The sequence below is a fragment of the Puma concolor genome, chromosome A2 (assembly GCF_028749965.1).
Source record: "Puma concolor isolate L17-30 chromosome A2, mPumCon1.1.hap2, whole genome shotgun sequence".
NCBI classification, from domain to species: domain Eukaryota; kingdom Metazoa; phylum Chordata; class Mammalia; order Carnivora; family Felidae; genus Puma; species Puma concolor.
In genome coordinates this window covers 141,111,353-141,137,191 of record NC_141668.1, presented here as the reverse complement: position 1 = coordinate 141,137,191, position 25,839 = coordinate 141,111,353, and the positions used below count along the sequence as shown (strand labels likewise).

Here is a 25,839-nt window from a genome sequence, read left to right as displayed (position 1 = left end):
GAGGTTAAGGGAATATATTTTGCAGTCATACTGACCTTGCCATCATTGCCACTTAAAAAAAAAAAAAAAAGATAAATACTTGATGGTTTTGGAAATAAAATCAATGGGGATAGGCAAAATTATATTAAAAAGCATACTTTAAAAAAATTCACTTATAAAATCTAACTTGTTGAATACAGGAGAAAAAAGTTAATGTCATTAAATAATTAGAAACAATATTATAAAAATTAGGCCTGAACATAGGTCCTTTGTGTCAAATAAAACTCTAGATACTTAGTATTCTGGAAATCACATTGATTTTGTTTATTTGTTTATTTTTCTAATGCATTTTATTTATATTGATTATCTTGATGAACTTTGTTGTTATTGTTTTGATAATTTGCCTTCTTTTCTTTCTACTTCTATCTTGAAAAGATGCATCCCCTGAATTTAAAGACCAGAATGATGGACAGGAATCCATACGAACCAAAAGCTTGAGAACACATTTTTCCCCCCCATTGACAGCAAATCTTGATCTGCTCCAGAAAAAAAAAATTCTTCCTTATGATAATGAAGGGAAGAACAAACAAACTGATATACAGGAAAGGATTATCCCACAAAGGTTGAAAAGAAACAGTGGTGCTTTCTAAAATTTTTCCCAGTGTCCTTATATTGCTTCCATGTTGAATTCTGCATCTTTTCATGAAATGTCACCGATGACTTTTCTCCAGTCAGCTTTAACTGCTATATCTGTGAAATTTTTGTCTTGAGCCACATAATTGCAAATTGTGAGCAACTCATCTTTCAGATGCTAGAGGAAAGAAACTCAATCTCCAAATGATACTTTTCTTATCTATGGATAAGGGGGAGAAAGTCTTATATATACTGTCATGTTTCCTCAGAAAAACTGCCATCTCTTTAAAAAAATACTGTTTGAAAGCAGTAAATGGTACAGAACAACAAGCTGTCAGAGGAAAGACCAGGGATATTTTAAGACCTGGCATAACATTTGTAGAAATTCTCAGCACCGGAGTAGACATCATAATCTTGGGAAAGGTTGCACTGAATTCAAATGACTGATCTTCACATGGATGGAAGGGTATTTCTCTGCCTTAAAGGAAAAATGTTCTTGATTGGAAAAGAGATCTGCTCAATTTATGCCTTTTTTAGATTCTTTGCTTCAAACAGATTGTTGTAAGACTGTTAACTGATTTTTTTAAAAAAGTCTGTTAACTGATAATATTTTAATCAGTTTATCTTAATTCCTTCAGGCAACTCAAGGACAGGAAAGACTAAACATTACCGGGATATTAGGAGTGGTGATGGGGAAATATTTTTTTTTTTTTCTGCAAGAAGTCAAACAATGTAAGGAAAGAAGAATAAGGTGCAATTAATGATTACTTTTTAATGTGAACAATGAAGAAACATGTCCAGAGGGAACATGTGAATTTTCAAATGAGAAGAAAGTGATTTCTTCTCTTATACGAATTCTCTAATCTGTAATATAAACATTTAATTAACTACTTTATCTGCCGTTGAGAAAAAGAAAAATAGAAGACTGAAAGAGATAAAAACTAAATTATACTGCAATCAACCAGGACTGAAATACTAAGTAAAACTATAAAGAAAATGCCTCACACTTAAAAAGAACGAAATACAGACAACAATGAGATGAGAACATTTCCCTTATTTCCTTCTTTAATTAACCAACCTGAGCTGGTAGCAAGATACTCTGAGTTCAAAGTGCTGCAGAGACTGAAAATGATCCACCTTCACTGTGCGATCCTTTCACAAAACGATGGGCACTAAAGAAAACCGTCTCTAACAATGAGAAGTCTATCATTTCTCACAATCAAGCTTTCTACGCTTGTACTGCAAGTTTTATCTCTAAGTATTTTTACACCTATTGTCTACTGGATTGGACAAAACAAAGGGGAAATATCCACAAAGCTAATGTTGGTGAGTAATTGAAGCGATAACTAAGTTCTGAGTGGCATTTCCATTTCTGTTCTGCTAAAGTGAATGATGGTAAGTAGATGTTAAGTCGAAAACTCTAATTGCTTTTGAGATGGGGATTAAATCTATCAATGATTTTTGCCCTGTTCTCTTATTTTAGATATGGTTGTGAATCCTATATGAAAGTATATTCCTTTCCTCTTCACTCCCACACATTCAGGCCACACACAAACTCACGTATACATTTACGGTTTTGTATATGGTTTGCAGACACATTACCTTATAGACAAGGCAAGTAACATAAAGGAGGAAAAGCCTGTACATGAGACAAGAGTGAGGACTGCAGCAAACTTGAGTAAGTCAATCACTTGAGGGGATAACTCCTAATTATCTCCAGTCAATTACTGACACAGGAGAATGTAAGTCAGTACTGCTAGACTTTCTTATTTTGCAAGAGAAGCCATGAACCCATATGTTTTATAAAATCTCTCAATATTTATATAGTGTCAATTAGTTCAACCTAACTCAACAAACAAACAAGGGAACAGAACACCTTCCTCACTAAAAGCTTATGTCAGTGGGTTGTTTTTAATCAGTTCCCTATCAGGATATTGCCTCTGGCTTGGCAGAGAATATGAGGAGGCTTATATTTTAATTTCTCCTTTTCACTCCCCTAGGCTGGGAGGTCTTGGACAAGTCCTATAAATATAAGGAATTTGTATCACAAAAACAAACTGATTTGATGTTTTAAAGGATAAGAGAATTTAGAGAACATTTTATCCCACTTATTTATTTTAGAGATGAAGGTATTCAAGTCTAGATAGACCGCTTGATTTATCTAAGGTCCTAGGGGAAAGTAATGTAAGAGTTTACACTAGAAACATAACTTCAGGACCCCAGTCCATGGAGCTACTCTTGTTTAAAGCAACGAGAATATTCAGGTCAAGCAGGGATGAAATCATAACTATAATTTTTAATTAAAAAAAATTCACTGTTTAAGAACCACTAGAGAACCTCTCCAGCAATACAGCATAGTCTCTATCACAACCTTTTTTTAGAATTATTTTTTAAATGTTTATTTATTTTTGAGAGACAGAGTGCAAGCAGGGGAGGGACAGAGAGAGAGGGAGGCACAGAATCTGAAGCAGGTTCCAGGCACTGAGCTGTCAGCACAGAGCCCGAGGTGGGGCTTGAACTCATAAGCTGTGATAGCGACCTGAGCTGAAGTCAGATGCTCAAATGACTGAGCCACCCAGGTGCCCCTCTATCACAATTTTGCTCTGAAATCTGCACTGAACGGATCAATGAGTAAATGAATCCATTATGAGAGAAATCATTGTAGTCAGGACAAAAAGGTCGTCATTAAGAAGCCAATGACCAAAACAACGGAGGGAATCTGTGGTTCAGGGATAAAGTGAACTCATGAAAATGCCTTACTTCTCACTGGAAACAGTATTAAATAAAAGAGAACAAAACAGCTTCTTCCTGATGAATCTCTGATTTAGAGCTGAATGGGAATGAATATAGTCTTTCCTAGATATGATTTCTGACTGCTCTTTACTAATGCTGGAAATTCAATTTATTGACTCAATCAAAGTGCCCTGCAGAGAAGAGTATACGCCCTGGCTGAATGTAGGAGATAAAAAGAAACTCGATATTAAAGATGGTTTACATGATAGGCCACAGAAAATATAGCCAAGTCAAGCATGCCCTTGCTTGTGGCTTATTAAAATTCCTTTCTTTTTTCAGGAAAATGTATATACTTTATGGAGCTCTGGCCTAGAATTTAATGCACGTTGTTTTTATATTCCCTGTGAATTCCCGCCGCTCCCAAGCTCAAAAAACTTGTCTCCTGCCTTCCTCTCCAGTTGGCCTACTGATTAATTTTTCTCTTTTATGAAAAATTGAAATGCGAGACGAATAAGACAAGCATTGTCCAACTCTTAAAAATGTTAAGGATTGGTATGAAATATTTTTATAAAGTATCAAGCAGAATATATAAATGATACAGATGACAGTCAATGAATATGATAAATTATGCCATCAATATTCTAGTTTGATGTAACAGGGTGAAGCTCCCCTCTGTAAAATATTTCTTGTTGTATAAAATTTTAGCTATCATTTTTCCACCTTGTCCTTTAACACCCCCATAAAATGGGGTGTTAGTAGAACAAGTAAGAGAGGATTGTAAATTTTATTTACGATTATTTGGTTTTAGATTTGTAGGTAGCTGGCTGGAAAGGTCAGGTATGAAGTCTGGGTGGAAATACATGACGCGTGAGTCAGAGCCATGGTCAATGCCACTGCAGGACATCCACACAGTGCCTACACTCAGTATGAATGCTTGTGGAGTTTCTGCCCATTGTGGTTCAAATCACAGAAATGGGGATTTTGAGTCAATGCAAAAAAGACCCTCTACTGAGATGAGAAATGCGTTGCATTGGTTCATGCAGGTTCTTTGCTTTGTGTATGTGTTTGTTTTCAAGTCTCCTTTTCCTCGAGATGAGTGTAAGCAGATATTTCAACTCATGAATATCTATCAGTTGGCCTATGTGTGTCCCATTCTGAGACACAATGGCTACTCTTGGAGGCTACGAAACATTCTTTGGGAAAGTGATAACTGGCATTTATTGAACACTTACACGTGCTAGGCACTAGGCACTAACTTCCATGTATTATCTCTTGTAAATCTTACAATAACTGTATCAGTTTGAGTCTACTGTCAACGTCTTTTAGCCTAACACTTAGGTTAAGCCACTTGCCCCATCCAGATCTTTCTGCCTAAAATGTTAATCCTCGCAAGGTTTCAACTTCATTCTTTAGTGTCACGATCGCAGAATGACTGGGGACTTGGTAATGGTCATAACATTAAGATCATTCATTTCAGCCATGAACATAAACTCTGGAAAAATACCTGAATCTATCGTGAATCGGACAAGAGCTTTAAACATGTTTTCTGTCCTAGGTTCTTAATCCCCTTTGGTTTTATTTCCATGGGGATTTATGCTGTTTTGGCAGCCACAGCTCACTGTTGACTCAGAGTATTCCTACCAGCCATTAAAATACCCATCCTTTTTTTTTTTTTTTTTTTTTAAATCCATGCTACTAAGAAGTCTTGTTTTTTCCCTTCTCTACTCACACTGGAGGAACTTTTGGACATAAGTGCTGAATTTAGCTTTGTTAACAATATTCATCTAAATTTTTCTGATCTTTGTTTTTAAATAAATTATAGACAGTTCTAGGAATTATGATGTTTTGGTATTTTCTTGATCGTCAACAGCAAAACATCCATGGATTTTGGCCACTTTTGAACTGCCCAGTTTGAGCATCGTTCCTACTTGGAGTGAATTATTAGTCTAAATCATGGTGGGAAGCAGATCCCCCAGCCTCCGATTATAGAACTCAAAGGAGGCAGAGTCCCTCTCCCTGTCCCTGGCAGCCTGGGCATGAGCCCGTGACTGGGACTGGCCATTCAGATGATCCTGCCAGGGCCCGAGAATCTTTTTTTTTTTTTTTTAAACATTTATTTATTGTTGAGAGACAGAGAGAGACAGAGCATGAGCAGGGGAGGCACAGAGAGAGAGGGAGATACAGAATCCGAAGCAGGCTCCAGGCACCGAGCTGTCAGCACAGCCCGACGCGGGGCTTGAACCCACGAACCGCAAGATCATGACCTGAGCCAAAGTCAGCTGATTAACCAACTGAGCCAGCCAGGGGCCGCGGGGCCCGAGAATCTTAAGGGAATGATATGGAGATGTAGGAACAGTGCAGACATACTCACAGGGAGGTGGCAAGGCAGAGGATGCAGCTTTGAAAGGCCGAGGCATGGGGCTGGCTCCTGCGTTTTCACAGCATGGCCTGGGCTGGTTCCTGCTGCCCACATTTCTTCAGTTCTTGAGCATCCACAGAGTTGTTTCTTCAGCCTTCACATACATGCCTCTCCCACCCCCGCAACTCTCTTTGGTGCTAAAGATAGCCAGTCACTTTCCAGCACTTGCAACTGCAACCCTGACGGTGGCAGTTCACCCCTCTGGTCTTCTGCTCTCACATGAAAGTGAGAGCCTGCCATCTCACAGCTGGACCAGAGCCACAGTCTCCTGCCTCTGCGTTCCCCCACACCGTGATCTTCATCCTGCAGCCCACTGGGCCATCACTTAAAACTGCAAGTCGTGTGAGGCCACTCATTGCATAAAACCCCTCAGTGGCTTTCCATCACTTGAGGACCCAATCCCTAGCCTTCTACCTTGATTGCCTCCATTTTCAACCTCACATCCCTTCACTTCCTCCCACCCCCAAACTCCAATCCTTGATTACACAGAGCCTGGGCTTACTTCTGAGTATTTATGCTTTGGGGCGGTTGCTAGATTTAAAAAGCTCTTTCACTATCAGGAGGATTAAAAACAAAATCAGTTGCTGTTTACCTGGAATTCAAATTTTACTGGGCGTGTCCTGTATTTTTGTTTGCTAAATCTGGAAACTTACACCTGCGATTCCTCGGCCTGGCCCTCTCCTCTCTCACTTCCTCACTGAGGCCTCACTAAATCACCTATCCAAAGATGCCACCCCCCACCAATGATGCTGCCTTTACACCACATTTATCAAAGCACTTACTCTCTCTCCAGTTACCTTACACTTCCATTCGCGACTATATATAGGCTTACCTGTTTTGGATGTGTCTCCAACTAGAAAGTGAATTTCATGGGGACACTGGTCTTGACTGCACTGGCCTCTGCTGTACTCCAGCACCCAGAACTGTGAATGGCAAGCGGGAGATGTTCCATAAATATATACTGGAAGAGCAAGTGAAATTAATGTCTGATAGGAAGCCAAAGAGGGAACCCGAAATTCAATCATTTTCCAAGGAAAATCTTTCTCCTTTCCTTTTTAAAAAAAGTTTCTAACTGTGTGCCAATTACCCCCGAACTTTAAAAGTTATCTATATAGTAATAGCACTGGGCTTGCATAAAAGTCCACTTGCAATAAAGCATCTTACCCAAAAACCATGGTTATTTCATTAGAAATACTCAACGGGACACTGACTCCTAGGAAGCTATGTGTAGTTTCCTTTCTCCTCAATGAAGGTAGGATAATTATACCATTTTTCAACTCTAATTTGCTTTGTGTCCTCTCGCTGAAAGGCGAGAAAGACACAATGAAGACTTGCCTTATTGTTTTTCTATTTTTGTTTGAACACGGATTTGAAAAGGATCCCTCACTGTTCCCCTTATTTCTCTGACACCCTGAATGTTCCTTGTGCTACCTCCAGTACGATGAATGGGACGCTAGGACCACATGAGTTTATTACATAAGGAGGCATCTGTTTTTCCCCTTTTCAGCCCAGCTTCATAAGAGCCATCAGTATTTTAATAGAGTTGGGTATCTATCTGGAGGTTTATAAACCTGGGAAAATGAGTTTGTGTTCCACAATGTAGACATGGATAGTTTTATTAATTTGGAGAACTGATCCCCCTGGAGAGTGAGATTCTGTTTGAGCTGTCGGCTAGCCTTTCAGTCGTTCTAAAGTCCTATGCTTCTATTTTGTGAATAGAGCTGCAGAGCCTACGGAGAGATGCAACCTTTCTATAATTTGGAGAAGGATGGGGCCAAATGTGAAGTGAAATTGAGAATGCACATCATTGTGACAAGAGCCCCATCCAGACTGAGAGAGGGAGGGAAATAGAGGCAGGAAAAGAGGGGGCAGGTGGGGAGGAAAGAATTTACTGATACTGTAACTGAGAAGTCTGGAGGTAGGTCTGGCTCAGGTATGGTTTGATACAGGGGTGCATCTCATGCCATCTCACTTTTTCTGTCTCCAACTTCCACCTCCTTCTTGCCTGGCTCCATTTTTGGTAAAGTTGTCCATAAAACAGTGGCATGATGCCTGCCAGTCTCTCCAATCTCTATTTCATCCAACTAGTGACCTCAGCAGAAATAAGAACTTCTCTTTGCTAATTCTGTCAACAAATGTCCCAGCGCTGATTCTCAAGAGGCTAACAGCTGGCTCAAGTGCCTTCCCTTGAAGCCATGTCTGTCACCAGGGGGATAGAACATACTTATTAGCCAGCCCAGGTCAATCCTGCCCCTTGGTCAAGGAGGAAGTGGTAAGTAATATTGACTGTGAGTGGGGAAGGGCTGATTTATTGAAGAAATTTGGGGTGCTGTTTCTAAATAAAGAAGGAATGATTATATAGCCTTCTTCTCCGCCCCGCCCCCACTTCCCCTTTCCCCATAATGCTCTACTGCTCTTACACTAATGACTTCCTAATAGCTCAGTACATTTGGAGGCCCAGAGGCTGCCGTCACTTCATTGTACCAAGATGAACACTGCAGACATGTTAATATAAACTGGACACGATGTACATTTGGCTTTCAAAAGACTAGACAGCAACCAGCAAAGTATATTCCTGAAGGTGTTTTCTTTCAGGCAACAAGTCACAGAGCAGAAGAAAGACCCTTCCTTTGCAAGACTTTCACATACTACATGTTTCCTCATCCTATTTCTCTCAGTTCTCTCAAATTCAGGAGTGTTTTTGGAAGGAACAACACAGCTTCGAGTAACAATAGGGACCGCCTACATTATTCATCTAAGTTTAAGTTATAGATGAAATAATGATTATGCCCCATTCCTAAATATATAAAACCATCACCATGCATAATAACGATAAGCCATCTTGCTGTGTGCTTCCTATTTCCCAGTCACTAAGTGAATAATGCTACAACAACCTTATGGGGCAGGTACTATTATTACCTCCATTTTACAGATAAAGAAACCGAGGCACAGAGAAGTTAAGTAACTTACGCCAAGTAACACAGCTATGAAATTGTAGAGCTGGACTCAAACCTAGGCAGTCTGATTTGGGCACCTGTGCTTTCACCATCAGATTCTGTGTTTCTTACCACGTTTTGAATTTGCACGATCATCCTCCCTGAAGTGGTGTATCTGAGTGTTATCAGCCATACTCTGCCAATGATGGAACCGAGGCTTCGAGAAGGGAGGAGGGCAGGTTTCAGATTTTCTGACTCCTATCTTTGCATTGTCAGTAATTCCTGGCTCGTGTTCTAAGCTGTCCTGCCTGCACCGTGCTCTCCCATCCCCCTACCACTCCTTCCAGGCAAACCCAGCGTGGGATAAACAAACATCAGACCAACCCGTGACGTTGGTGAGAACAAAACCATTGGACCCAGACTGCTTTCGTCTGGATGCCAACTCCGTCTCTTACTCACGGGCCCATCACCCCCAAACTTTAAAAAAGTAATCTGTATAGTAACAGCATAGGTTATGACTCCTCTGGTCTTCAGTAAGTGCCCCAAAGAGTCCCTATAAATAAGGAGGAAATGAATTACTGTCTATAAGAGTGTTGAGAACAGTGCCTGGCACACAATACAATACATATTCCAGGACCCATGTGTGCAGGGCCTTTTACTATTAGTTGTCAGGACTTGATACTGTTTAAAACACAAATCATCCCTCCCACCCCACACCCAAGGACATGTGGTAATGAATTTACTTTGTATTCTAATGATCTCTCTCTTTCAATATCTATATCTACACTCAACCTTTTTTTACTAGTGTTCTTACTCCAACAGAGAGAGTCTCATGACTCTGGCCATTTTCTGTCAAGTTAATCTGCTGACTTGGAATAACAAGCATGAGGAGGTGTGGGAGACCAAAGCCTAGGTGTGGAACAGTCAGGAGAAGCGAGACGGAACCTGAACCCAGGCACCTAAGGACCTGTGTGATCTTAGGAAAGTTACTCGACTTCTCTGAATTCCACTCCGTTCTGTGAAAAATGAGACTAGGAACACTTCCAGAACCGAGTGATGTGAGGCTGACTAGTGCATGTACTAAAGGCATGGCACACAGCCGGAAGTGGCAGCCGTTACCAGTAATGATTCAGCAGGCCTCCAGTTCTTATTACAACAGTGTTTTTCTGATTACGTGCTTTTTGCCTGTGAGAGCAGAGTCTTTGGAAGGTCTTTCAGAATTTTGCCTGCTTTGTGATGGTCTTTACGGGCAGACGGTTCAGAGCAATGCCCCTGTTTACTGGCCAGCTCTTTAGTCTCCAGACATAAGCATTTTTATATTTACTCTTCATGAATATAGCAGTTATGTGATGTTTTAAAACTGTGGCCCAGTAATAAATGCCCAGCAGCCCAGACTCAGCTTCTATTTACTGAATCTCTGTGTGCCAGACATTTTACTATCGTCTACGCACTGAGCCTAGGACACTGGGAATTAATGGAACAGGAAATGCAACTTGCCTAAGTCATCGAGTTCCAAAGATGGGGGGCCAGCTCTAAAACTCATGCTCTTCCAGTCTGTTAATTATTTTCCCTCCTCTCCTTCTCCCTTTCCCTCCTGTCTTCCCTTCTTTCCTTCCTCTCTTCTTCACTCCCTCTCCTTTCTTCTTTCTTTATCACCCCTTCTTTCCCTCCCATTCCCCCTCTCTCTTTTTTTTTTAATGTTTATTTATTTTTGAAAGAGAGAGCATGAGTAGGGAAGGGACAGAGAGAGAAGGAGACAGAGAATCTGAAGCAGGCTTCACGCTGACAGCAGAGAGCCGATATGGGGCTGGAACTCACAAACCAAGAGGTCATGACCTGAGCTGAAGTCAGATGCTTAACTGACTGAGCCACCCAGTGCCCCTCCCTCACCTTCTTCTTCATCCAACAGATGTTTTCTGAGGACCTACAAGAATGTCAGGGTCTTGCTGATGTCTGGGACAAAAAGAAAAAAAAATGAAGGAAACACTTCCAGATACAGGTGACTTACTAGTCTCGAAAATCATTTTCTCAAGTAACTGTGGGGTTCTCATGAGTGAATACCCACCAGAACTCAAATCTTGGCCAATCTACTAGGTGTCATCCCAGATGATTTCAAGTAAAGTTCTTTGTTTTCTTTTGAAACGTTGACATGTAGGCTCTTGCCAGGAAATTTGAATTTAGACTATGGATTTTATTAATGAAAGAAACAATACAAATATAAAAAATAGAAACATCTAAGGGTGAAAATTAGGCCATGAAACTATCAGTATATTGGTGCTTAAAAGGATATTACTGTGGTATCATATTCTATGCCCATATAACTTTCTTAAATCCATTTGTATAGGCCTGACAAGGAGAAGGAAAGGTAGAGTGAGTAGAAGGGAGATGACAGAGAGAGGACAATGTAAATAATGCAGGAAATGTAAGCCGTACTACATCAGTGTCCGCCTTGGATTGAGCTTGGGATCTGATGGGAATCTACTATTTCCAGGCTTACCTCACAGTGCAGGTACCTTGCCATGCTTAATGTGATTCTAGAGCTTAAAACTATTTTTTTTTATTATACATGTCCCCTAAATGCCAAGGACCTAGTGCTCAAAAAAAAGGGGGGGGGCGGTGATCTTAATGGCTGTGCAAGAGTGACGGACAACAGCATGTTGATCTCTAATGCAGTGCCATTTAAGGGCTTATCAAGATGGTAATTTTGATGGCACACATCTTTCAGCTTACGTTCTGACTTAGGAAGCTTACCGTCTTGTGGTAAAACACACCTCTGCAGTATATTTAAAATCAGTGTCTGCTAAGCTCCCTATGTAATATATAATGGATGTGCATTTGCAAATTGTAATAATCTCTAGAAGGAGATAATTTGCAAGGACATTAACTTGATAGGCAGGGCACCATTAATTAGAAATCTTAGCATGTTGACTTCTAAATGGCGAATTAAGCCTCTGTTGAGATCAACTGCAGGTAAGAGGCAAAGAAGAACAACCCAGGAATATGAAAATAGTGTTCACCTTTGAATTTGACTCAGCTCAAAGAGACAGTAAAGTCCAGGAGGAAATCTGGGTAAGAAAAAAGTATCCACCAACATATTAAAAAAGAAACCACAGGGAAAAATAAAAGCTTTCAAAATTAAAAATAGAATCCATTACCTGTTGAAACACTTGCATCACTGCGAGATCTGAAAACACTCTCTGGATTGCTTTTTTAAAACAAGTGTGTAAAATGTCTTGAAATCCTCCAGAGACACACCAACCATTTTACTAGATTTAAATATTTCTTATATAATTTGACATTATGGTGTTTTTCCCCACACATCACAAGAATGTAAAGTGATACCATTTTAACTGTCAAGAAATAGAGAAGCATCACACTTATATTTAAGTCCTGCCATTTTGTCACTTCTTTCTCCCTTTTAAAAATTTGATGGGCATCAGGAACCTCCATTCCTTAGTTTTAAACCTATCCATCACAACCTGGATTTGGACGTTGCTGAGTATGTGCCTTTGAGAAGTTTTACCGAGGGTTGATCGGGGGGAGGGTGCGGGAGAGGGGTCAACGGGTGATGGGCATTGAGGAGGGCACTTGTTGGGATGAGCACTGGCTGTTGTACGTAAGCGATGAATCACGGGAATCTACCCCCGAAACCAAGAGCACGCTGTATACACTGTATGTTAGCCAACTTGACAGCAAATTATATTTAAAAACAAGAAGTAAGTTTTGAACTCTTCAATTATTGATCATTTGCTATAGTTTCCTGAGTAGTTTGGACTGAAAGCGGCAGGCTTGCCCGGAATCACCAAGAAGAGGGATGGCTGGTAAGGCAAAGGACGCCCAAAGTTTTCTTCTCTCCTTCACGGACCACTCTCCAGAGGCGCGCTGGGCAGTAAATAAACAAGCTCCTCTTTTCTTCTGACTCTCACAACCCCAGGTAAAACATGCCCCTGAGAAGCACGTTAGGGAACCGACAAAAGAAAAGTACCCCTCTTTCAGACATCTTATTATTTGGAAACCAACAAAGCGTCAGGTAACCATTTCACAAGTTTTTGATTAGAGTTTTCTCAGTTTTAAGCGACAGAACAACCCTGGACCTCTTTCTTATCTTAGGCAAGAGAAAGCGTACTCGGGAACCATAACCTAGAGAAGGTGCAGGCGCATGATAGAGGCTCCAAGGCAACTTCGAAAAGTGGTGAGCCCAGACACATTATTACTAGGGAAGGGGCAGGCGGCCACAGGGCCTTTGCTGGGGCAAGTCCCACTGGCCCTTCCTCTGCTCCTTCTGCCATGTCCTCAAGATTCAAACACCTAGGACAGAGAGCCTCAGTGTCAGCCTTTAGGTAATAGGACTGCCACTTCCAGCCCAATCCAGCCTTCTAATGAACTCTGAGTTATAAGAACTGTACTAAGTTCTCTCTCTTTTTTTTTAATTAAAAAAAAATTTTTTTCAATGTTTATTTATTTTTGAGAGACAGAGAGAGACAGAGCGTGAGTAGGGAAGGGGGAGAGAGAGAGGGAGACACAGAATCCGAAGAAGGCTCCAGGCTCTGAGCTGTCAGCACAGAGCCCATGTGGGGCTCCAACCCACAAACCGTAAGATCATAACCTGGGCCGAAGTCAGACGCCCAACTGACTGAGCCACCCAGGCGCCACAAAGTTCTCTTTTAAAGAATAAGCAAGAGCTAAATTTTCCCACTTTCAGTTACCTGTGTTCCACTTGCCATCAACATTCCTTAAACATTTATTTTGGGTATGTAGATAATAAATTGGAAACATGTTTATTAAATGACAACAAATAAGCCATTACTAATTAATTCTCCTGATTTGGAGTTCATTTACTGATATTTGAAGTAAAATGTGCATTTTCTCCAGAGAGCTACTGAAGATAAATTGTTTTCTAAAAGAATGGGAACAAAAATTTGTCATTCAAATTTTTTCACTCATTGGCAGGAAAAAATCCTCATGGCTGGCAGAGTCTTATTTCAGTGGTTTCTTATAGTGTTTTGATGAAAGAGCCGGTTTGAAGCTGCAAAAATATGTATAGAGGGGCCCCTGGGTGGCTCAGTCTGCGAAGCACCCGACTCTTGGTTTCAGCTCAGGTCAAGATCTCACGGTTCATGAGTTCAGGCCCCACATCAGAGTCTGCGCTGGCAGTGAGAAACCTGCTTGGAATTCTCTCTCTGTCTCTGCCCCTCCCCCACTTGCCCTGTCTTCTGTTTCTCTCAAAATAAATAAACTTTAAAAAATATGTACAGAAAACATGAAAACATATTTTTATTATAACGGGACACCACTCACGGGATTCCACACAAGGTGAGCCGGGGACATACCTCTGCTCCAAGTACAACATAGCATTCCAACAAAAACTGAATTGTTCTAAACTAAATTGACCCCAAAGGCTGGTCCTGGAGGAAAGCAGCTGTGTCTCCATGAGTCCACAAGGTGGTTCTGGAAGAGTTACTTGTCTGGGACTAGGGAGCCTCCCATCTGTTTTATCTTCCACTCTCAAGTGTCTCAGTGTTAAAGTAAAAATTCTGGGCTCTATGCCTTCTAATTCCTCTTCATCAGCACTAGACTTAATTATTCACATGTAATTTGTGGGAAGGTTAGCGCTTAATTTTTAAAGCCAGTGATCATCAGTGTCTTAACAAGTCATGTTTCATACCCATAGGGGTGTAAAAAGTGCGAACTATTCAGTCTCCTGTTTTTCCCATAAAATGAAAAAAATCTGAAACCACCTATTTCCCATAATCTCGTCATAACCCACTCCCTTACCTTCTGTTTACTGCTAGTGTTGAAATTGGCATGAACCTGGCTGGATCCACTATTCAATGAGCTGTGTAGAGATTACGTGTCATAGAAGGAGTCCAACAACAATTATGTGCCAAGAACTCTCACTCCAGGAGCCTCCCACCTCTGTGTGGCCATGGAAGAGTGGGGGGCATGTCACAGCAGAGTTTCCAGTTAACTACATACTATTACAGTCTGATAAATATCAATGCTGCCACGTTCTATCCATTCTTCTTTCTGATTTTCAATATTTTCCAAATGGCATGCAATATGAAAAACTTAAGGCACATCAGACCCAGGAGAAGTGGGAGGGAACTTCATTAGACATACTAAAATGTGTTAACATAAATATTACTGGATTTGAATATTAAATTTTACCAGCATATAGCTTGTGAATTTAACACCTCTGCTGAAAATGACCCTGCTGGAAGCTTGCCCTGTGTGTGTAATTCTAAGAAAGAGATTCAAGAGTTCTCCTTCATAAAAATGGAACATCTGTCATCATATCGCTAACTGGACTAACTAGAGAGAGCCAGCACTGGGGACGCTGCATTTTTATTTTGGCATTTTAAAGACTTCTTGTGTCTTTTCCCCGCCATACATATCTCCATTTCCTCTTACACTTCCTTCTTCCTCCTCTGCTGCCGCTTCTTCTTAGACACAGCTCTGTTCTCATTTCCACGAAACTCTGATCTAACATCAGTTAAACATTCTCTACAGGGCCTGGAGCTCTTTGGAAAATAGATGTTATATAGATCTAATGAATAAATAAAAGACCAGCTATATCCTCAGGCCCTCGCATTGCCTACTGCTGATGAAGTTAGCAATTTTCCAGGATTTGACTAAGTATGTTACTGCAAAGAAGACTATGAAACAGAGTAAACTTCATTTAAATGAGGAGAGGAGACTTTGGGGATAATTCCAACCACAGTAAGGGTCTAATCATATCGTCTGTACTTATTCCTTTTGTATTTTTATATTTTTGGCTAAGGTATCTGTATCCAGCTCTTATTCATAAGACATTAAAATGCATTTTATAAACCTTCACTCCTTCTGTATTGCACTTCTATTTTTCTGTTGGAATAACACATGCATAGTTAGGAAGCCTGTGTGTTTATGTAATTATATTTGGGTTTCTGGAAAATTCCTCTAGGGATACTTGATTGATTTAAAATAAACGAAAGATCATTTGTAAGCTTATGGGAGGCTTGGAGAGTTGAAAGCAGCGGAATGCTGAGTACAGACTCTGGTATCATTATAAGAGGACCATAAACATGGCTGTTTCGGCTTTGCTGATCCCTCAATTGCCACAGAGTCTCCACTTAATCACATATCTCAACATCTAAAAATTCGAAAAAATTCTCTTTCTCTTTTGTCCCAACACATTAGGCCTTTTTATTATTCAAGCAAAGGACAGTGAGGTCTTTGGAAGTGACAATTTATTTCGTGCCTGCTTCTCTCCACAGTGCCAATGGCTGGAGCAAGGGAAGTGATGTGAATTGCACTCTGGGAAATAACGAAGCAAATAAGGGGTGTCTTCAGATGGGAGTGAGCACATTTACATTTGTAAATATTTCCTATATGGGTGCTTTAATTGTGTGAAAATAATTCACTGACATGGACATCATGTGGAGTGGAAAGGGGAGGAATACAGAAGGATTTTATAGGCACTCCCCTTGGGACAGTTTTCTTGGAATGAGTCAGGCCTAGTCTCCTAAGCTATATGGATGATGCGTTTTATTGGCTTTCCCTGTCATTTTAATAAGATGATTTTGGTCTCAGAAGTATGTCTTTGTTTAATATATTGGCCAGTATGGTAATGAGCTACTGCTTAAAAAAAAAAAAAAAAGTGGTATGCCATTAAATGGGCTCATCTTGGAAGATTTGCATTTTTCTCTGGAAAATATTTATAAAGTAAATTTCCTGAAAATTGCCTAGTACATTTAATCACAGCTGATTGGCCTAAGAGTGAGCATCTGGCATACAGTTAGTCAAGCCATAACAACTAATAACCTGTGAGATAGCAGAATTCAGCAATAGAAAAAATAAATTGAGCCCCTGTGATTGTCTATCTCTTGGGAGTTTGAACTGGGAAAAGCGAGAGAAGGAGTCTCGCTCTGTAAGTCTGAATAGAGAGGCCCTAACAGGGTTAGACCATGGCAGGCAGTGGCTAGGAGGGATCTCCAACCACGAGAAAGTGCCAGCTATATGATAAAGATAGTATCATATCAACAGGGCACAAAGTTAGAAACCACAGTTGGATAGGGAATAAAGCTCAGCACAAGTATTTGCTATATTATCCCCTTTTTCCTTCCTTTTCCTCTTCCTTTCTCTCTTCTTTCCTTTCTTCAATCTATCTTCCCTTCCTTCCTTCCTGCCTTCCTTCCTTCCCCTCTTCTTTCATTGTTTTCTTCTTTCTTCTCTTCCTTTCTCCCTTCTATTTCTTTCACAAACATTTCCTAAAACTGTATCTCAGGAGGCAGCCATAATTATAAACAAGACAGACATAGGTGCTGCTTTCATTATGGGGGCTTTAATCAAATAAAGGGAATGGACAAGTACCAGGTCCTTGCTCTAACCTTGGTCTCCAGATTCATGGAGTAATATAGGTGAAGGCGTTTGGTCAGATGGCGGGATCTTAGGGCATACAACATGGACAGGGACACAGACCAAACCTGAAAGAGCAGGGAAAAGAAGTGACAAGTGCCAGAATGACAACCTCCACCAGCCTACTCTCCACGATCCCACCCCACTCTCCCTCCTCTCCATGCAATTTTCCAGAAGACACAGAGCATTTCTGACAGGTGGTCCCCGTATCATGAGAGATCATAACTCGTCCTATAATATCCTAAAGAGGCCATGGTTAGATTCCTTGGATCCTGTGGCAGAACTCGAAAGTCTTAGAACACTCTGTACCTGATAACGCTGATGAGTTACTGGAGGTGTCCTCAGTGTATAGTAGAGTGTTATGGTAGAGGATCCCTGTTGTGCCAGGATATCTACTGAGTGGATGGATGGATGGATGGATGGATGGATGGGTGGATGGACGGATGGATGGATGGGTGGATGGATGGATGGATGGATGGATGGATGGATGGGTGGATGGATGGATGGATGGGTGGATGGATGGATGGATGGATGGGTGGGTGGATGGATGGATGGATGGGTGGATGGATGGGTGGATGGACGGATGGATGGATGGGTGGATGGGTGGATGGGTGGATGGGTGGATGGGTGGATGGTGAGACTGGAGAAGCAAGCAGAGGCCAAGCCTGCACCCCACTCCAGCACAGATGGCAAAAAGCCTCAGGCCATGCAATCGGGGCATGCCTTCTTCAAGGTGTATAAACCATGGGCATTTAAGGGCAAAAATCTCTACCAATGGGATTTTTGTTCCTACTGTCAAGATTTCAAGGAATGAAAATGATGGTTTGTTTTAAGCATAATAGGTTTCCTACACCAAGAAATCGACGATATTAACTAGATCTTGCCAAGAATGCTGGCTGCACCTGAAACTGCCCATTGGAAAGTAAAGAAGGTATTGAATAAACCTTAAATCCAGCCCCTTTTTGGATGTCATTAAGGTGGCAACCGAACATTTATCTGATAATACAATCAATGCAGAGAGTCAGTCTGCCTATTTCAGGCCCATGTTTTCTATGGTCACATTTTTGGGTGTTTTAATTTCCCAGCTAACTACCTCCACTCTCCTCTGTAGTGGTTTGGGGTGGACACAAATTTGTTTTCCGGATGGACAGAACACCCCATCATTGGAAATCCCTTACTAAAGAGGAGAGCAGTTCCAAGGAGGTATTTGTGGAACACTGGCTGTGGGCCAATCATATGCCAAAGTGTAAAATATGTATATAATCTCATTTAATCATCTGGGCACTCCTACTAGATGATTACATGTAGTTCCATGTTCAAGGTCACACATGGAAGGAATGGTCGGAGTAGATTTTGAACCCAAGAAGGATACAGAGAAACATACAAAGCAGGCAACCTTGTGGAGTCAGAGGCAGAGACGAGTTCAGCTACCACAGCCGAGGAATGTCTGGGGCCACTGGAAGCTGGAATAGGCAAGGAAAGATACTCCTTCAGAAACACTGGAGGGAGGAAGCCCTATCAATACCTTCATTTTGGACTTCAGGCCTTCAGAAATGTGAGAGAATACATTCTTATTATGTTAAGCCACCAGAGTTATGGCAGCCGTGTTACGGCAGCCCCCAGAAACTGGTATGTTCCCCATCAAAAAGACAACCAATAAACAGACGTAGATGGATATATAAGTGAATGACTTGAGGAGTCAGTGAGTGGTAACTAATTCTCTACATCAAACCAGGGACTTTTAGAAATTTACTGGACAGCTAGATCTTACCAGGTGGGTAAACGGAGATATAAAGAGGTGAAAACACCTGCCTGAGGTCCCAGGATGAGTTAAGAACCCATTATTTCTGGACTCCCACTCTTTCCCACCTACCACCAAGTTTTGCTGGCACTCTGTTGTCAGATTCTAAAGCAACTTCTTGTAATTACACTTGATCTCTGCAAGAGCTTCATAACGGAGGCAGAATCAAAGTAGGCTAGGCATTGCGATAGATGAGCTAAAAGCTAAAAAGGTGCAATTAAGAATCTCTTAACTGTAGTGTCAGTTGCAAAAACTCTTCCACAAGCTTGAAGGCTGCAGAGTGGGAGGCTGATACGTCAACGCTTTTCTCTTCTTTGCTTATCTCAGCCAATGTGATATTTTGTTCTTGTAGGGGAACGTGTTTGCTCTGAACCTCTCCACCTCTCTGCCTTAGCCCACGCTGTACCCTCTGCTTGGATTGCCTGGCCTGTATGTCTACATATCAAAATCCTACTCTCTTTAAGACTAAACTCAAACACCGGCTCTCCTCTGACCTTTTGAGCTCTGAGCTCTCTAGCATTTAGAGATGTCAGCAACTTCTGGGTCTTAGCTTGCTGGACTGGCTTTACCTTGTACTAGCCAAGCAACCATGATTAAGTCTCACTTAATTTCTCTGAGCCTTACTCTGTGCTAATTCATTCAATCATACAATCTTCAGTATTTTGTGAGCAACCAATATGTTCCAGGTAATGTTCTTAGTGCTGGAAAATGAGGGAAAAATACAGACAGACTAGGATCCTGCTGTCATAAAAATTGTATTTGAGATTGGGAGGGGCAGATAACAAACGCATAACAAATGGCATAATATCACGTAGTGGTAAGTGTTATGAAGAAATAAAAACAAGCCCTCTAGGAGAATGGGGGCAAGGAAACTGGAGGTTTAAAGGGGTATTCGTGGAGGAAATGATACCCTGGAACCTGATGAGGAAGAGCCTATCTGGAGCAGATATGGAGGAAAAGCACTCCCTGCAGAGACAGGAGCAATAGCTCCAGTGTGGAAGCTATCTTGGTACCTTCAAGGAACAGAAAGACCAATATAACTGGATCAAAGGGATAAGGGTCATTGGAGGTACATATGAAGAAGTAGACAGAGAAGATGCTGAAGGACCTTGTAAACTATGGAAAGGATTTTGGATTCCATTCTGTAAGTAGTAGGAAGCCATAAAAACATTCTAAACAGGGTGCTGTCATAATCTGATTTACTTTTTTAAAATGACTCTGGCTACTAAGTGCAAAATGAGCAGGGAATTAACAGCGGAAGCAAGGAGACCATTTAGAGGACAATATCTTAGTCTCAGTAATAGATGACGACTCCTGAGGTCGAGGACTATGCGGTGGAGCTGGAGAATGGCGGCCAGATTTGGGATACGCTGTTGAGGTAGAACTGACACAATGGACTGGAGGTTGGCGGTAAAGGATGGTGCAATCACTTAAGGATTACCCCTAGGTTTCTGACTTGGGCCAGCCGAGGTGCCATTTACTGAGTGGACACTAACTCCACACATCTTTACTGTCACGATCCAAGCAGTGGCATCCCTGGATTTGTGAAATCTGTATTTGTGAGGAACTAGAATGTAGCAATCAAGAATTTGAGCTCTGGGGGCGCCTGGATGGCTCAGTCAAGCGTCCAACTCTCGATTTCATCCCAGGTCATGATCTCACGGCTTGTGAGTTCAAGCCCTTCACCAGGCTCCACGCTGATGGTGCGGACCCTGCTTAGGATTCTCCCTCTCTCTGTCTCTCCGTCTCCTCTTTCAGTGCTCTCTCTCTGAAAATAAATAAATTAAAAAAAAAAAAAAAGAATTTGAACTCTGGAGGCAAACCTACAGTTGAATCCTGGATCTGCCATTTCCCTGCTGTGTGTGTCCTTGGATAAGTGTATCGACTTCTCTATGGCTCAGTTTTCTCAACTGAAAAATGAGCGGTAGAGAACAGCTGTTATTTTGAGGATTTAATAAGATAATGTGTGTAAAGTGCTTAGTACAATTCCTGGGACATTAGGCATTCAAAAATGTTGGTAGTAATAGTCTTTGCTGCCCTCATTTCTTTTTTGTTGTACTTTCCTGGAAGAAGTATCCCAGCTCTTAAGACTTCCAGGGCTCCTGTGGTTCTTTCTGATTCTCCTACTCTCTGTACTTCACCTAGGCTCCTCTCTCATAACATCATTACTCCTTGTCAAAACTCACTTGTCTCATGCCTAGCTCAGCCATTGTGTTGGCCTTCATTACCAGTTCCATTTGTACAGCTTTAGAAGAGGCTGTCTTATATAAGGGAATATTCATTGAACTTGGAGTCAAACATCTCATTCACTAAAACACAAGCCGGAACTTTAGTTTCCAACAAGGTAAAATAATTTTTTGAACAGATCCTTCTGAACTTGTAAAGCTGAAGTATCAAGAATTTAGAGGAGAAATTTTGTTGGGATAAGGCAAGAACTATTATTTACTACTCTCATCACCCTCAGAAATGGACTGGCAGCACAAGTTTAAATTCCAGTGAGACCAAAATAGCCCTATGAACTAGAGCTTAATGCAAGGCTTTGTGTATTGTAGGCACTAAATAAATACCTAATCAATTAGTTTGAAGTAAATGTTTGTGCACTGCACAATTGTACTATGATTGAAGAGTAGGCAAGACTAGAGATACTCAAACAAGACTTCATTTGTACTAAGTAGTAGGGCAAAGTTTACCCACTTGCTCTATAATTTTAATTTTCACCAAGCCTCAAGTCAATATAACTTAATATCACAGACCCAGATTTTTTCCTGCATAGTCCCCATGATGAATTATTTATCTGCATAATTTAAAATAATTTTTACTGTCATGAAAGAACAAATGGTAATTAAGTGAGGTTCTAGCATTTATTAAGCCTTTGAGATTCCATCTGTGTGAGTGACACTTAAGTCTTGTCATTGTAGCTAAAACTCTGCTTACTGAATTCCAGCTCAGTTCCCACAATGGTTTAGTGATTGCACCACAGCTAAAACAATTAAGCACATTTCTTGGAAGTCAAATGGGGCTTGGAACAAAAGTGGAAATCTCTGAGTTTCCATTTGAATGGTGAGTTCAAAATGTAAATGACTTTCTTCTGATAAATACCAAGAGTAGAGAATGACACGCAAATTTCTTACCTAATTAGGAAATACTTTTCACTGCGATAAAGTCTCTAGATTTAAAATTAGACTGGTTGTCAACCTATGGAATTGGTTGAGTCATGTAGACGTCTAATACAATAGAATGTGGATCTTGGCTTCTATATTTAGCTTCACTCAAATTCACTCTTTCCTATTTTTACATGCATACAGCCCAACTTAGTAACTGGTAATTACTGCATAAGATAAGAGATATCCAGGGTTTTTCTTAGATTGCAAGAAGGGCCTTGTCTATAGAATTACATTTCTCAGTTAATGAATTCTAATGAGATTAAAACTTGACTTTGACACTTTGTTTGACAGTTTCACATAGAAAAAGACTGAGTCTGGGGCGCCTGGGTGGCGCAGTCGGTTAAGCGTCCGACTTCAGCCAGGTCACGATCTCGCGGTCCGTGAGTTCGAGCCCCGCGTCGGGCTCTGGGCTGATGGCTCAGAACCTGGAGCCTGTTTCCGATTCTGTGTCTCCCTCTCTCTCTCTGCCCCTCCCCCGTTCATGCTCTGTCTCTCTCTGTCCCAAAAATAAATAAACGTTGAAAAAAAAAAAATTAAAAAAAAAAAAAAAAGAAAAAGACTGAGTCTGTATGGCCATTCACTGCCCCCTTAACCTCAATCTAACCACCTCAAAATCCATGCCCTTTACCATGGCAGCTCAAGTCCTTTTTAGAGAGATTAAAGTACCATAACAATTTAAGAATTTTTTTTTTTCACTGTAATTACTAGCAGGAGAAAACTCAATGCACATGTTTGGTTATACTCATGGGTCTTCGGTTTTATCTTTATATATAAAGTGTCAGGTATTTTAGGTGAGACTGAGATGGTCTTACATGCTACCTATTACAGAATAGGTGGTAAATGTATTCAGACATGATCATGCATAATAACACCTCTCTAAAAGAGCCAAGCGTATCCTGCTACATTAACAGCATAATTTAGAATTATTTAGGGTGCTTTATGAAATGCCTCATTTTGTATACTCCTTATTTATCCTTCACAGTAAGGTAACATTTAAAGGCAACAAAATGATTATGAACACCAGATAAAGGAAATGTGTAGGCCACAGTCATATTGCCAGCATATTTACTGTCTTTATGAAAGCTCTAAATGGGAAAACACATGGTATTTATTTGTCTTCCAACCCCAACATATCTTTAAAATAAATCAACCTTGACCACATGGGCAAATTGCATTAAAAATTCATAAAGACTCTTTTTCAACAGGGCCAGCTGTTCTCCTTTTGATTCTAATTATTTTACTCAGGACAGGCACTGGGCATTTCCTACCACAAAGAGAGGTTCACATGTGTAACAGAATCTTTTTTTTTTTTTTTAATTTAATTTATTTTTTAAATTTACATCCAAGTTAGTTAGCACAGAGTGCAACAATGATTTCAGGAGTAGATTCCTTAATGCCCCTTACCCATTTAGCCCATCCCCCTCCCACAACCCCTCCAGAACCCTCTGTTTGTTCTCCATATTTAAGAGTCTCTTTTGTTTTGTCCCCCTCCCTGTTTTTATATTATTTTTGCTTCCCTTCCCTTATGTTCATCTGTTTTGTCTCTTAAAGTCCTCAGATGAGTGGTCATATGATGTCTTTCTCTGACTAATTTCACTTGGCATAACACTGTCTAGTTCCATCCACGTAGCTGTGAATGGCAAGATTTCATTCTTTTTGATTGCCAAGTAATACTCCATTGTCTATATATACCACATCTTCTTTATTGATTCATCCATCGATGGACATCTGGGCTCTTACCATACTTTGGCTATTGTTGACAGTACTGTTATAAACATTGGGGTACATGTGCCCCTTCAAAATAGCACACCTGTATCCTTGGATAAATACCTAGTAGTGCAATTGCTGGGTTTTGGAGTAGTTCTATTTTTAATTTTTTGAGGAACCTTCTGACTGTTTGCCAGAGTGGCTGCACCAGTTCGTATTCCCATGCAACAGAATCTTCAGTGGCAACATCCAGAGCAAAATGGAAATAAGCTTAAAATAAAGGGAGGTGGATAGAAATTCCACAAGACCATCTCAGCTGCAGATTGCCAAGAAAACAGATGAGCCTGCCTGAGAGCTCAAATGTTTGTTCTTGAGTCAAATGAATATGCTACTTGCTCTTCAAACAGATTTTACATTACCTACCCATTTAATAGTTTGGGACTGGCACTGCTGGACACCTTATACTTGGGAATAAAAGCTGTCTTACTGAATGAGTAATAGCAATTAAACCTTCCATCCTGGGCACGGAGTACACCAAGATGAGTAGCAAGAAAGGGTTATAAGAAGGAAAGACATGAAAAATATGCATTGAAAATGGACAAAATCAATTTCATGTTAAATCATTAGATAATTCCTTCAACTGGAAATATATTCTCTTTTTATTCTTGGCTGGGAAGCCTTATAGACCACAGTTTCTAAGCTTTACCTTGCAGTACATTTCATCTAAAAATGCTAACCTCTCACTGACAAAGACAATTCATGGTTTCATTAACATCCTCTTCTTCTCCAGACATGTACATCCTTAACATTCTCAGGCTTGAAAAACTCTGCCAGGCGACTCAACTAGTCAGGAGGAAAATCCATTTCCAACGAACTTCTTTTCCTTCAACCCTCAGCTCCTGGTGTCGTCTTGCTGCATTTGCCACCTGTAGCTTCTCATTTCAGGGGTCTGTCAATAAATGCCAGTGCTTTCAGGCAAACAAGCAAGGTTTCCAGGCCTGCTGTCTTGGGGGTCAGAATTACCTGTCTCTAAATATTGGCCCTGCCACATTTCCACTTAGGGACTCTGAATAAATTACTTTTAACCTCTATGCTTTAATTTCCTCATTAGTAAAAATTAACATACTAGTACTGGCTGTTCTCTCTACTCAGCACACTCTTGACCAGCCTCTCCTTCTCCTAGTTAACTTATGTCGTGTTTCTCTTCCTCTACAGCAGCGCTAACAACAGCAGACAAATTATGGAAACAGCCCAAATGTCCACTGACTGGTTCCTGGATAAAGAAGATGTGGTTTATATATATAATGGAATACTACTCAGCAGTGAACAAGAATGAAATCTTGCCATTTGCAACAATGTGGATGGAACTAAAGGGTATTATGCTAAGCAAAATAGATCATTCAAAGAAAGACGGATATACGATTTCACACATATGTTGGAATTTGAGAAACTCAACAGATGAACATAGGGGAAGGGAAGGAAAAATAAGATAACAACAGAGAGGGAGGCAAACCATAAGAGACTCTTTTTTTTTTTTTTAACGTTTATTTATTTTTGAGACAGAGAGAGAAAGAGCATGAACAGGGGAGGGTCAGAGAGAGGGACACACAGAATCTGAAACAGGCTCCAGGCTCTGAGCTGTCAGCACAGAGCCCGACGCGGGGCTTGAACTCATGGACTGCGAGATCATGACCTGAGCCGAAGTCGGCAGCTTAACCGAATGAGCCACCCAGGCGCCCCCATAAGAGACTCTTAAACACAGAGAACAAACTGAGGGTTGCTGGAGTGGGGGGATGGGTTAAGTGGGTGACAGGTGTTAAGGAGGGCACTTTTTGGGATGAGCGCTGGGTGTCATATGTAAGAGATGAATCACTGGGTTCTACTCCTGAAGCCAAGATTACACTGTATGTGAACTAACTTGAATATAAATTAAAAAAAAATAAAATTAAAAAAAGCTCCCCTGACTTTCCTGATGAGGTCAACTCTCCTGTTACAGTAGGTAATACCTACCTTACACTTTAAACAGTAAGAACACCTGCCTAATAAATTTTAGCTGCTTTAAAAAAATAT

The 25,839-nt window shown here is 40.8% G+C and overlaps 1 long non-coding RNA gene across 9 annotated transcripts in view; it reads right to left on the bottom strand.

Moving 5' to 3' along the window:
* The window catches only part of LOC147583567 (uncharacterized), a 322,172-nt gene that overhangs the window by 78,587 nt on the left and 217,746 nt on the right, over positions 1-25,839 (bottom strand). For 8 of the 9 annotated variants that reach the window (XR_015248334.1, XR_015248335.1, XR_015248333.1 and 5 more), the window contains one exon: positions 6,597-6,687. This is a non-coding gene — a long non-coding RNA (uncharacterized LOC147583567). Of the gene's footprint in view, positions 1-6,596; positions 6,688-14,475; positions 14,602-25,839 lie in introns of those variants that run through there. The other variant, XR_015248340.1, reaches the window with a different exon arrangement.